Source organism: Arachis ipaensis, chromosome B3 (genome assembly GCF_059453495.1).
Source record: "Arachis ipaensis isolate K30076 ecotype BB chromosome B3, ASM5945349v1, whole genome shotgun sequence".
NCBI lineage: Eukaryota > Viridiplantae > Streptophyta > Magnoliopsida > Fabales > Fabaceae > Arachis > Arachis ipaensis.
In genome coordinates, this window is record NC_142438.1 from 32,023,231 (window position 1) to 32,035,000 (window position 11,770).

The 11,770-nt window shown below is 32.1% G+C and overlaps 1 long non-coding RNA gene across 1 annotated transcript; it reads right to left on the reverse strand.

Moving 5' to 3' along the window:
- Window positions 1-4,619: 4,619 nt before the first annotated feature.
- On the reverse strand, window positions 4,620-5,835 carry LOC148570221 (uncharacterized). Its single transcript, XR_015907154.1, has 2 exons — window positions 5,736-5,835; window positions 4,620-4,896 (listed from the first exon to the last, which is right to left on the reverse strand). It is a non-coding gene; the product is annotated as an uncharacterized LOC148570221 (long non-coding RNA).
- Between the last annotated feature and the right edge of the window lie 5,935 nt (window positions 5,836-11,770).

Sequence of the window (11,770 nt, forward strand, 5' to 3'; positions counted from 1 at the left end):
TTGCTGGTCTCTTCTTAATTAGGAAAATGAGTTTGACTAAAATTATTGTCCCTAATTATTGTTGCCGGTCAGTTCTTAATTAGGAAGATGAGTTTGACTAAAATTATTGTCCCTAATTGTTGTTGCTGGTCTGTTCTCTAATTGTTGTTGTTGGTCTGTTCTTGATTAGGAAGATGAGTTTGACTAAAATTATTATCCTTAAACATTGTTGCTGGTCTGTTCTTGATTAGGTTGATGAGTTTGAATATAATTGTTCAATAAAATTGCTGTATTTTGTTGTTAATTTTTATGTTTATATGCAGTCAACAAGCAATGAACAACCCAATGAACCAACGCCTAAAGTTGGAGGTGAAAATAGTCCGTGGCACGTTCTTCAACGGACAGTAGTGTGCTTACCAAAATCCCGCCTCATCCTAGATCAAAGGAGAGGAAGGTTGATTCAACTAATATGGATGCAACTCCGGGAGTGACTCCTACAAATCCAGCTCCAAGCACTGTAGAAACCGATGAAGAGGATGAGAAGGATGATTCCAATGAAGGTAACAAAAAACCTTCTAGACCTAGGTCTTGGACTTGGGAACACTTTACAAAGGATCCTAAGTTCAAGCCATCACATCCTAGGGCTAAATGTAATTGGTGTGGTGCATTATATACATGTGACTCTCATAGAAATGGTACAACTAATATGCAATATCCTTTGTTGAACTAATGTAAAAAATTTTCTAGGGACTCGGGTGACCCTAGTCAAACAATCCTTACCTTTAAAAAAAAAAGATGGAGATGGGGTATTTACTGCAGTTATCTTTGATGCTGAAATGTATAGAAAAGTCCTTGCTAGGATGATAATTATTGATGAGCTACCGTTCAAGTTTGTTGAGGGAGAGGGATTCAGATTTTATGAGTATTGTACAACCTAGGTTTCCACTTTTGAGAAGGATCACTGTTGCTAAGGATTGTTGGAATCTTTATATTAGTGAGAAGAATAGGTTCAAAATTGTGTTCAAACAACCAAATCAATCTGTTTGTTTAACTACAGATTGTTGGACTTCTGTGCAAAATTTGAATTATATGTGTCTCACTGCTCATTATCATAATTGGAAATTGCAAAAGAGGATTATCAACTTTTGTCTTATTAAAAACCACAAAGGAGAAACAATTAGTAGAAAAATTGAGAGATATTTTTGGGATGGGGGATATCTAGAGTGTTTACAATTACTGTTGATAATGCTAGTTCTAATGATACTATAATATCTTATCTAAGAACTAGAATAGAGGATTGGAATTTACATCCTTTGAAAGGAGAGCATTTACATGTTAGGTGTTGTGCACATATTCTTAATCTTGTTGTTAATGATAGATTGAAAGAGATGCATGAATCTATTAACAAGATAAGAAATGTTATTAGATATGTCCGTACTTCACCTAGTCGCATGAATAGGTTAAAAATTTTTATTAGGGAAGTTAGGATACAAGACAAGTGTACTATTCAACTCGATATTTCCACTAGATGAAACTCTACATACACTATGCTTGAAAGTGGTTTGAAGTTTCAAAAAGCGTTCAAGTAGTTAAGGGAGAGAGATACAGAATAGGCTCTAATGCAAGGTGGTATTCCGAAGAATCTCGATTGGGACAATGCAAAATACTTTATGAAATTCTTGAAAATTTTTCATGAAGTTACAAAGAGTGTGTCTGGTAGTTTGTTTGTGACTTATTCTCAATATTTTCATGAGTTTTGTAAGATCTTACGAGTGTTCAAGGCTTCTTGTAGTAGTCGAAATCCATTACTTGGGAGTATGGCTGAGAGGATGAAGCTTAAGTATGACAGGTACTGGGGTAACATAAAAAATATCAATATGATAATTTTTGTTACTGTGGTTCTTGATCCTAGATACAAGTTGAAGTTTGTGAACTTTAGCTTTGAAAAGCTTTATGATAAAGATGATGCTGATTTTTTTGGGGACAAAAGTGAAAGAGACATTCTCCAAGATGTTTGAGTGCTATCTGAATGTAAATAATGGGGGTAGATCTTTTACTTCAACAACAATGGATGGTGCATCGGATGTAGGAGTTCTTGATAGCGACATGGCTGGTGTTTTTTTTAAACAAGAATGAGATGGATTTGTATTTGATGGATGGTTTAGAGAAGTCTCGTGATCAAAATACTTTTGACATATTGAATTGGTGGAAGGTGAATTTCAATAAGTATCCTATCTTATCCCAAATAACTAGAGATGTCTTAGCAATGCCGGTCTCGACTGTTGCTTCAGAATCGGCTTTTAGCACTGGTGGAAGAGTGCTTAACAACTATATGAGTTCTTTAACTCCAAAGACAGTTGAGACATTGATTTGCACACAAAATTGGCTTCGTACTTCTCCAATAACAACTAAATTTGAGGAGCTTATTGAGGAGTCTGAGAAACTTGAATTAGGTATGCAAAAAAGAAATTTGAGGTTCCTTTCATAGTTTATGTTTATAATTTATAATCTATATTGATTTTTTTGTTTTATTTTTGTAGAAATTGCACCAACCGAAAAAGATGATGATGAATCAGGTGTAGATTCAGATTAAGCATGGTGGTTCTTTTGGGTTTTCTTTAGTTTTAAAGTGGCTATTTCGGTCTTTATTTAGTTTTAAAGTGTATTTGTTTTGTTGTTTGTTAGATATTTTTAATTCTCTTTATTTTTATGTTTGATTGTTAGGACAAGTTAAAATTGTATTGAATTTGGATATGATGTACTCTTGTTATTTTAGTTTATTGACTATTTTAAACTTCATTTTATGGTGATTTAAATTTTGTTTATTAGCTTTAAAAAAATCAGAAAAATTGACCAAACTAAATCGTTGTTGATTTGGTTTGGTTTGGTTTAGTTGTGTCACAAACAGCAAACTAAACGGTTGATGTCATTAAAGAACCGAACAGATCGATTCAATTAGTTTTCAGTTTAAAATTGAACCAAATTGAACCAATTACACCTTTAATGGTGATTATTATGGTTTAGTCGTAACTTTAACATAGCAAAAATTGCGGTAGTTCCATAAATAACAAATATATGAAATGCATCAAATTACTAAAATAAAAAAAAAAGAGCATTGAGGATGTGTACATAAAGTTTGGGATATGATTATTTTATAATAATATATGTATAGTGCAAGTAGAAGATGGTTAGAAAATTTTATTTTCTTATTTCATTTGGTAGGTTATATACATATATATAAATAAGTATAATCATGTTAGCTATTTTATATTTTGACTTATATCAGGTGATTTTACTATTGGTTTAAAAAAAAAGAAGTCCAATTTATTTACTGATTTAGGTCTAATAAAAATAAAACTAATACTATTTTATTTTATTTGGACTTTTAGAGTTTAATATGGACTAATAGTTAAATATAAATAAAATTATAGAATTTTAGTCTTCAACACACCAAAATCTTATAATCTTTGTCCTATGAATTATTATTTAATCTAAAATAAGAATTAAGTATATTTTAGTTAAGAAAAATTAAAAAAAAAACTACAAAAATCAATTTTTTTTAATTATGCTTATTAATTAAGATACGCTTTCACTTTTAAATATCTTATTCTTAATAATTTAATAAAGATGACTAAAATTAAGAAATCTAAAAATTTTCTAACCATCTCTATCAATCGTAGGGCTGCCCAACTAAAGGTTCAAGTTAGCACTTCCATTACAATATATATATAAATTTTCTATCAAAAGAATCTTCACAATTACAGGCAATACTTAATTAAACTAACATTTTTGTGGATGGAACTTTTTTTTAATGAAAAAAGTATTTTTAAGACCTTTATGATCCAAAATTCTTTATAAATAATGGCCATTAAATTTTTGAATTAATGGCTAAAATTTAAAATTTTTATTAATAATATAATAATTATATTTATATTTAAATATTTTTAAAAATAACTCTATTTTAAAATGTCATTTTTGTCCTTGTCCCCCTCTTTCTTACAGCCACTTTCCGATGACCAGAAACTCTGGCAACGGCAAAGGAACAGCGACGTCAATTATGCTCTCCGGTGTCTAGAGGAGCGACGGCGCAACCCCCAGCAGCTTGACGGTAGTGTAAGTTTCCTTCTACGCGCGACCTGCTTCTCCCTCGACATCTCCTCTTTCTCGTGTCTTCTCCTTTTGGCGAAGTTGACGGCGACGACAACCCACCAACAGCGATGAGAGGTTGGCGGCGCTCTTCAGAAGACGATGCGTGCGACTGGCCCAGTGGCGGCGGGAACAGCCAAGGCGACGACGATATGAACTCCCCGATGACGAGTTCGCAGCAGCTCCCTCTGGCGTTCTCTCTCTCAGACGCATCTTTCTCTCTCTTCCCTTCGGTGGCTTTGCGATGACGGTAGCAACTCAACGATGGAACGGCAGTGACGGTGCAACCAGACGCGACGAATGGTGGCGATGGCACCCTCTTTGGTGGTTGTTGGAAGATGTGAGAAGAGGAAGAAGATGAGAATATTTATGTAATTTATTATTTTATTTTATAAACTTTTTTTTATTTAGACCACCAAAAACTTAAATATACTTTTTCCACCTAAGACATTCTCTTTGTCCATTACTCAAACGAACATATATGGTGAAATTGGTTAAAATTAAGCCGGGAATACTCATTCATTCTTCAGATAGAACTTTATTTAAATATCTATGCATAGGCATGTATATTAACAGTACAATCTCATCATCAAGTATGACACTCGAATGAGCATACACAATGGAAAGTGGCGCAGTTTCCTTTAGCTGTTTGGCTGTGCATCTTCTTACATTTTGTGTCACGTACATCTACTTTGCAACCTATTTCCACCCAAGAATCAAGACACGAGTTGCCCTCATGTACTCTGCGGCTTACTGTTGCTGATGTCAAAGCTGTGAAACATCAAAATAAACGGATTTTTTTATTTAAATTAATTAGATAGATTATTTATCAAAATTACTAATACACTAAATATTTATTAATATATATATCTTTACACATTTTGGATACTGTAATCCAAGACATATTAAATACATATTCCGAGTATTCAGTCATCGGATTATAATTTAATAAAAATTGAATGTAGTAGTTTTTGTTAAATTATAACCCAATAATTGAGTATCTAAAATATATATTTAATCTGTATTTTTTTATCACAATATCCAAAATATGTAAAATAAAATTGTATATATTAATAAATGTAAAATAAAATTGTATATATTTAATAATTTAAATAAAAAAAATCCCGAAACAAACTAAGCGTTAAGTGAGAAACATTGAAACAATAAAATAGAGAATATATGAATAGTTGAATACATCAGACGATATCGATATTTCAAAATAAATAATAATATGAATACAATTATGCTTTGGACTAGTTCATCTTTTACCATTTTTAATTTTTTTTCTCTGTTTGGCACAATATTACCATAGGAATTTAAAATGAAAAATTCAGAGAATTTTTTCCTCTTACTGAACAACATCTTCCCTAACTATTAGACAAAATGAACATCTTATTCCTCTTCTTGAATATACCGAAAAAGATTTATTTAAATAAAAAAGGTACATTTGTCAGTTTAAATTTTGATAAGGAATTCAAGTGAAATAAAAAAAAAAATGATTAGAGACAATATTGTCAGACATAAAAATTGTTAAAATATAAAAGAAATTTGAAGTTTACTCGAACAAAACATATAAATTAATTAAATATCAAGTCTGAAGCAATATATACCTAAAAGCAGAAGGGCAACTAAGAACATGTTTGTGAAAGTTAACTTGACCATCTTTCCCGCAAGCAGAGAGGATCAATAAACTCAGCCTTGATATATATATATATATATAACTGTGATGCGGTATATATCGAATGGTGCGTATATATATAGATGTATTCAAAGTGTAACTCAAAATTGTGTGCTCAGTCTTCACCACTAAATTATTTGATAAATTTAATTAAAAAAATAATGTTATATGACTAATAAAATTTATCATTTTTATTAATATTTGATAAGTTTTAAATACTAACATTTTAATTCTAAATTCTAGATACTAAATTATAAATTCTAATAGTATAAAAGTAAGGTATTCATTTATTAAAGTATTGACTAAAAAAATGTTATAAAGTTACTAGAATTTATTATTTATTATTATTATTTTTAGCTATATAAATTTATTTTTTTAGTTTAATAATTTAATAGTATAATTTAGTTTATATTTTTAAATATTAATAATTAATTAATGACAAAAATAATAAATTTTGATGGTATTTTAACTTTGTTTTATTGGCTAATATTTGCTAAATAATATTACCCTCTTATATTTTTCTTTAAAAAAATATAAATTCGATTATTACTAATAATTATATTTTGTCTATTTGCCAACTCGCTTTGAAGGGAAAATATTTAAGAGTTTGAATTGCCAATAAATTAGTGTATCATATTTCAAATTATTAACTATATATACATCTGCCGTGAAATCGCATATCATATTTTATTCAATTGTTCTATTGTTAAGAGAATAATTAAAATCAAATTAGATCAATTAGTATCATTTGTATTTATATAGCGTATCTGTATATTAATTGTAGGATTTTATATTTTTATTACTTTAATTCTTCTAACAGCTATATATACTTTTTGTACATTGTACTTTTTCTCAGATTGAATAATACACAAAACATCTTCTTTAGATTGCTCTCTTGTTTCTAACATGGTATCAAGAGTTTAGGTTATTTTTTTTTTCCAGTAACAATTGGTTTCTAACTCTTTTATTTTGTCTCCTCCGACGACATTACTTTGTCCTCAATTTTCGACTCCTTTCGGACACCTTGGTTCGTCACCGCCACCACTATCGCCTTCTCCTCGTCGTAACGTATCCAACGCCACTGGAATCACCGTCGGACTCCGCCCGACGTGCCACCACGCGCCGCTTGAAGTTGCCTGTCCGCTTGAAGAAGTTCTCCTCCCAGACGCCTCCAGCGCCGTCGGATCAGCGCCCTAGATTAACGGCTCCGCGTCGTGCCACGTGTCAGCCAGACGTTCCACGGACCCATGCTCGACCCGCGCACGCCGACCTGATCTGCTTCGCAACCCGCGCCTTTCCCTACGCCCTGTCAGCGCTGACGTGTTCTCTGCCTCCAATCACGCAGCGCCACGTGTTCTTTCCTGCTAACGTGGTAGGCATTGGGGCCCTCCCTAAAGTTTTTTGGTGAGCTCTTTCTGATTTTGCCATCCATTTTCTCATTTTCTGTCCCGAATTTGCAGTTTCTTCTCTTTTTCGCCTTTGTTTCTCCTGCTCCTGTTGTCCTGCCTCCTTCCTCCACTCATTCTTCTAGGATAACAAATCCACCTCCTCATCTTTTTAATTATCACTGTTTTTCTACTATTCTTCATCATCATGAACCTCAGTCATTCCGAAAAGCCTCTACCAATCCAAATTGGCAGCAAGCAATGCAGGAAGAAATTCAGCCACTTGAAAAAGCATACACTTGGAATTTGGTTGATCCTCCTTCTGATAAAGAAATTGTGGGTAGTAGATAGGTATACAAGATCAAGACTCACTCTGATAGTTCTATTGATCATTATAAGGCACAATTGGTTGCTCAAGGTTGTACACAAGAGTATGGTATTGATTATGAAGAGACTTTTGCTCCTGTCACTCGTCTTACATCTGTTCGAGCTCTCCATGCCATTGCTGCAGTTAAAACATAGTCTCTCAGTCAGATGGATGTGAAGAATGCATTTCTTAACAGGAGTTTGAAAAAGAAAGTCTATACGAAACCACCTCCGGGATAACCTTGTCCTTCTAGTAAAGTCTGTCTCCTTCGCAAGGCACTTTATGGACTTAAACAAGCTCCTCGTGAATGGTTTGACAAGTTCAGCACTACCATATGTAATCTTGGTTTCACTTGTAGCCCTCATGAGAATGCTCTCTTCATTCGTAAAAGCGAACGTGGAGTTGTTCTTCTACTTTTGTATGTAGATGACATGATCATTACTGGAGATGATGTTGATGGTATCTCTGATCTCAAGGCGTCCCTTCACCGTACTTTTGAGATGAAAGATCTTGGTTCTCTCAGCTATTTTCTTGGTCTAGAAGTCATATCCACCGATGATGGCATCTATCTCTCTCAAGCTAAATATGCTTCAGATCTTCTTGCTCGAGCTGGAATTACAGATAGTCGTACTGAGTCTACTCCTCTTGAGTCTAATGTTCGATTTACTCCTGTGGATGGCACTGTTTTTGGATAATCCTACTCTTTATCAACAGCTAGTTAGAAGACTCGTCTACTTAATTGTCACCCGACCAGACATCACCTATCCAGTTCATGTTCTTAGCCAGTTCTTGTCAGCTCCTCGTACTACTCACTATGCGGTAGTTCTTCGCATTCTTCACTACATCAAAGGCACCCTATTCCATGGTCTTTATTTTTCTGCCCATTCATCTTTATCCCTTCAGGCATACTCTGATGCTGATTGGGCTAGTGATCCCACTGATCGTCGTTTCACTACTGGTTATTGTTTGTTTCTTGGCGACTCTCTCATTTTTTGGCGAGCTAAGAAGCAAACATTCACTGCTCGATCAAGCACAGAAGCTGAATATTGTGCTCTTGCTGACACCACTACTGAATTTATCTCGATTTGTTGGCTTCTCGAAGACTTAGGTGCTCCTCAGTCATCCCCAACTGATGTTTTATTGTGACAACTGCAATGCTATTCAAATTGTCCACAATGATGTGTTTCATGAACGCACCAAACACATTGAGATTGATTGTCACTTTGTTCGGCAATGTATCCTTATTGATGTTGTTCGTCTCATCGCTGTTGGAACATTGGATCAGACTGTTGATATCTTTACGAAGGCTCATCATCCGACTCGTTTCCAGACTCTGTTATCCAAACTCAAGATGGTATCCTTAGCTCCCACTTGAGCTTAAGGGGGGATGTTAAAAAAATAATTAGAATCAAATTAGATCAATTAGTATTATTTGTATTTATATAACATATCTGTATATCAATTGTAGGATTCTATACTTTTATTACTTTGATTCTTCTAGCAGCTATATATACCTCTTGTATATTGTATTTTTTCTCAAACGGAATAATATACAAAATACCTTCTTTAGATTGCTCTATTGTTTCTAACACGTATAATTATTCAACTAATCAATTGCTCATATAATTATTTTATTAAGAATTTTTTTACAAATTATTCCAATTAAAGCATTAATTCACTCTAGTTAACTTCAGCAGTTCCGATTGTAGTAATTATATTTTATTCTTCAAGTTTTATTTCATAAATAAAAAATACAATATTACATCATCATTCTGTTATTATTATTATATCATTATATTGTCATTGTCATTGTCATTACCTTTATCATTATATTACGGTTATTATTATTATTATTATTATTATTATTATTATTATTATTATTATACAATAAATTATATTTTGATGTCAAAAATGCTAACGTAATATGCATACTTCTTTCTTCTCAACTTATCTTAAAAAAGTACATTTTTTATAATAATTATATAACAATTAGTATTTAATGAATAATTATACTAATCATCAATTATTTCAATTATAAATCATTCTAATTCTAATTATACTAATTGTCAATCATTGTAATTATCAATTATTTTAATATAGTTATCAATCATACATAATTAATATTTATATGATACTTACGTTTATAATTTTGTTATGCACACATATATTGATTGAACATTTTCATACTAAATTCTGTGCAATTAAAAGATATAATAACTTTGTTTTTTATCGTTTATAAGTCTAAGTTTGAGGCAAAGCATTTTGTTTAATTTTTTAATTTGTTATTCTTCTTTGATTTCATAGAATATCACTACAAGAAAACACGTTTTTTGCTACGCTTTTAAAGCGTGGCGAAAAGTAAAAAAAAGCGTAGCGATAGTTTTTTGCCACGCTTTTTGAGCTACCGGCACGCTTTTGAAAGGGTCACATCTGCAAGGTGTCGGTTGCTCTATCGCTACGCTTTTGTTGACCTATCGCCACACTTTATTTTTTGCCACGATTTTAAATATGGCCACGCTTTAGAAGCGTAGCCATATGTGCCAGATATGGCTACGCTTTTAAAGCGTGCCAATAATGTGAGATATAACTACACTTTTAAAGCATGACTGTTAATGCCTACTGTACATTATGGCCACTCTTTCAAAGCATGCCAACAGAGGGAGATACGGCTACGCTTTAAAAGCGTACTAATAGAGGGAGATACGGCTACACTTTTAAAGCATGTCAATAGGGAGACATACGGCTATGCTTGTAAAGCATGGCTGTTGATTGCTACTGTACAATATGGCCGCTCTTTTAAAGTGTGGCTATAAGTTAGTTCAGTAACCTATTGTTCTTTTTTAATAAATAAATCTTACAAAATTCATAGATAATTTTAAAATATAAAGAATGACTAGTAATTTTAAATCAACTAATCCTTGCTTCATAAACTTATCACTAAAAAAAGTGTGTTTGATCACATGATATACTTTAACAAAATACCAAAAATCAAAGTCATGGCAATTCCATTAGCAATTCCCTAATACATGAATTACAATTCCAACATGGGTTACATTATCTACTTCCTTTACACTCTATTACAAAATATAAAACTTTATGATTATTGATCATTCATTTTGAGCGAAATTATTTTTACCATTACTCTGCATAATTTTAAATATTGTTGTGTGTTAGTGCATCTTATGTCAAATCAAGACTTGAAAAAAGAGTTTCAAGGACAAAGGACTCATTGGGCAGAAAAATCAGGAGTAAACAAAAGCACTTAAAATCCAGTTATTCCTCCAAGGAAGTTTCTCTTCACAAAGCAAGCATGGCTGGGAATCTAACTGTAAGCAATTCTCTAATAAAAATAAAAATAAAAATAAAAATAAAAAATAAATGAAAAATAGACATTGTTATCTTTATGTAATTACCACAATTTTATTTTAATCCTATACACATAAATTCTATTTGAATCTAATATACCGCATCCATTATATTTTAATCACCATAATTTTCAGGATCTAATGATAAAAAAATGGAAATTAAATTAATGTACTTTAAGTCATTAGTAAAATGCTAAGATTCAAATAATAATTGATTTGTGCTAAAGAAAGGGGAAAACCCAAGTTTAGATAGTTTCCAATGTCTTGTTCTCAACGCTAAGCACATATAATGTGAAAATTGAAATCAATTCATATGCGAGATTTGTGGTGGGACTCTTATTCTTCTATTATATCAGTTAAGATCATACAAATCTAATAAACTCAAGTCAACCTTACTTGCTTTTAATTTGTTTAAAATTATTCTCTCTGAAGAACTAATTTAAATTAGTATTTGAATAGATGTGACAACCGAAATTTTGTAGAAATACATTTTTATCATGTCATTTTGTGTTGGTAATTTTTTTTAAATGATTAATACAAACTCGACCAAAAAGAAACAGAACGTTGATTCATGATTAATCCCTTTCAAAATAAAAATAAAATTAAACTTCAACTCTTTTTTGTTATCTGGTTTGATTACAGACTTTAATAAATAAGGCTCAGCTCTCAAAACCAGCAATGAAACATCAATGGAAGGGGTCCGGGCCTGCTTCAATCAAATACAGAATTCTATTTCTTCAAATCCAATAAACATAACAGGGTTTCCAAAAGACATTGTACCTACCCTGTGATGCGTTCTTCATCAGCAGGTACATTTGGTTGAATCTGTATTTGGAAGGTACCAAAAGTG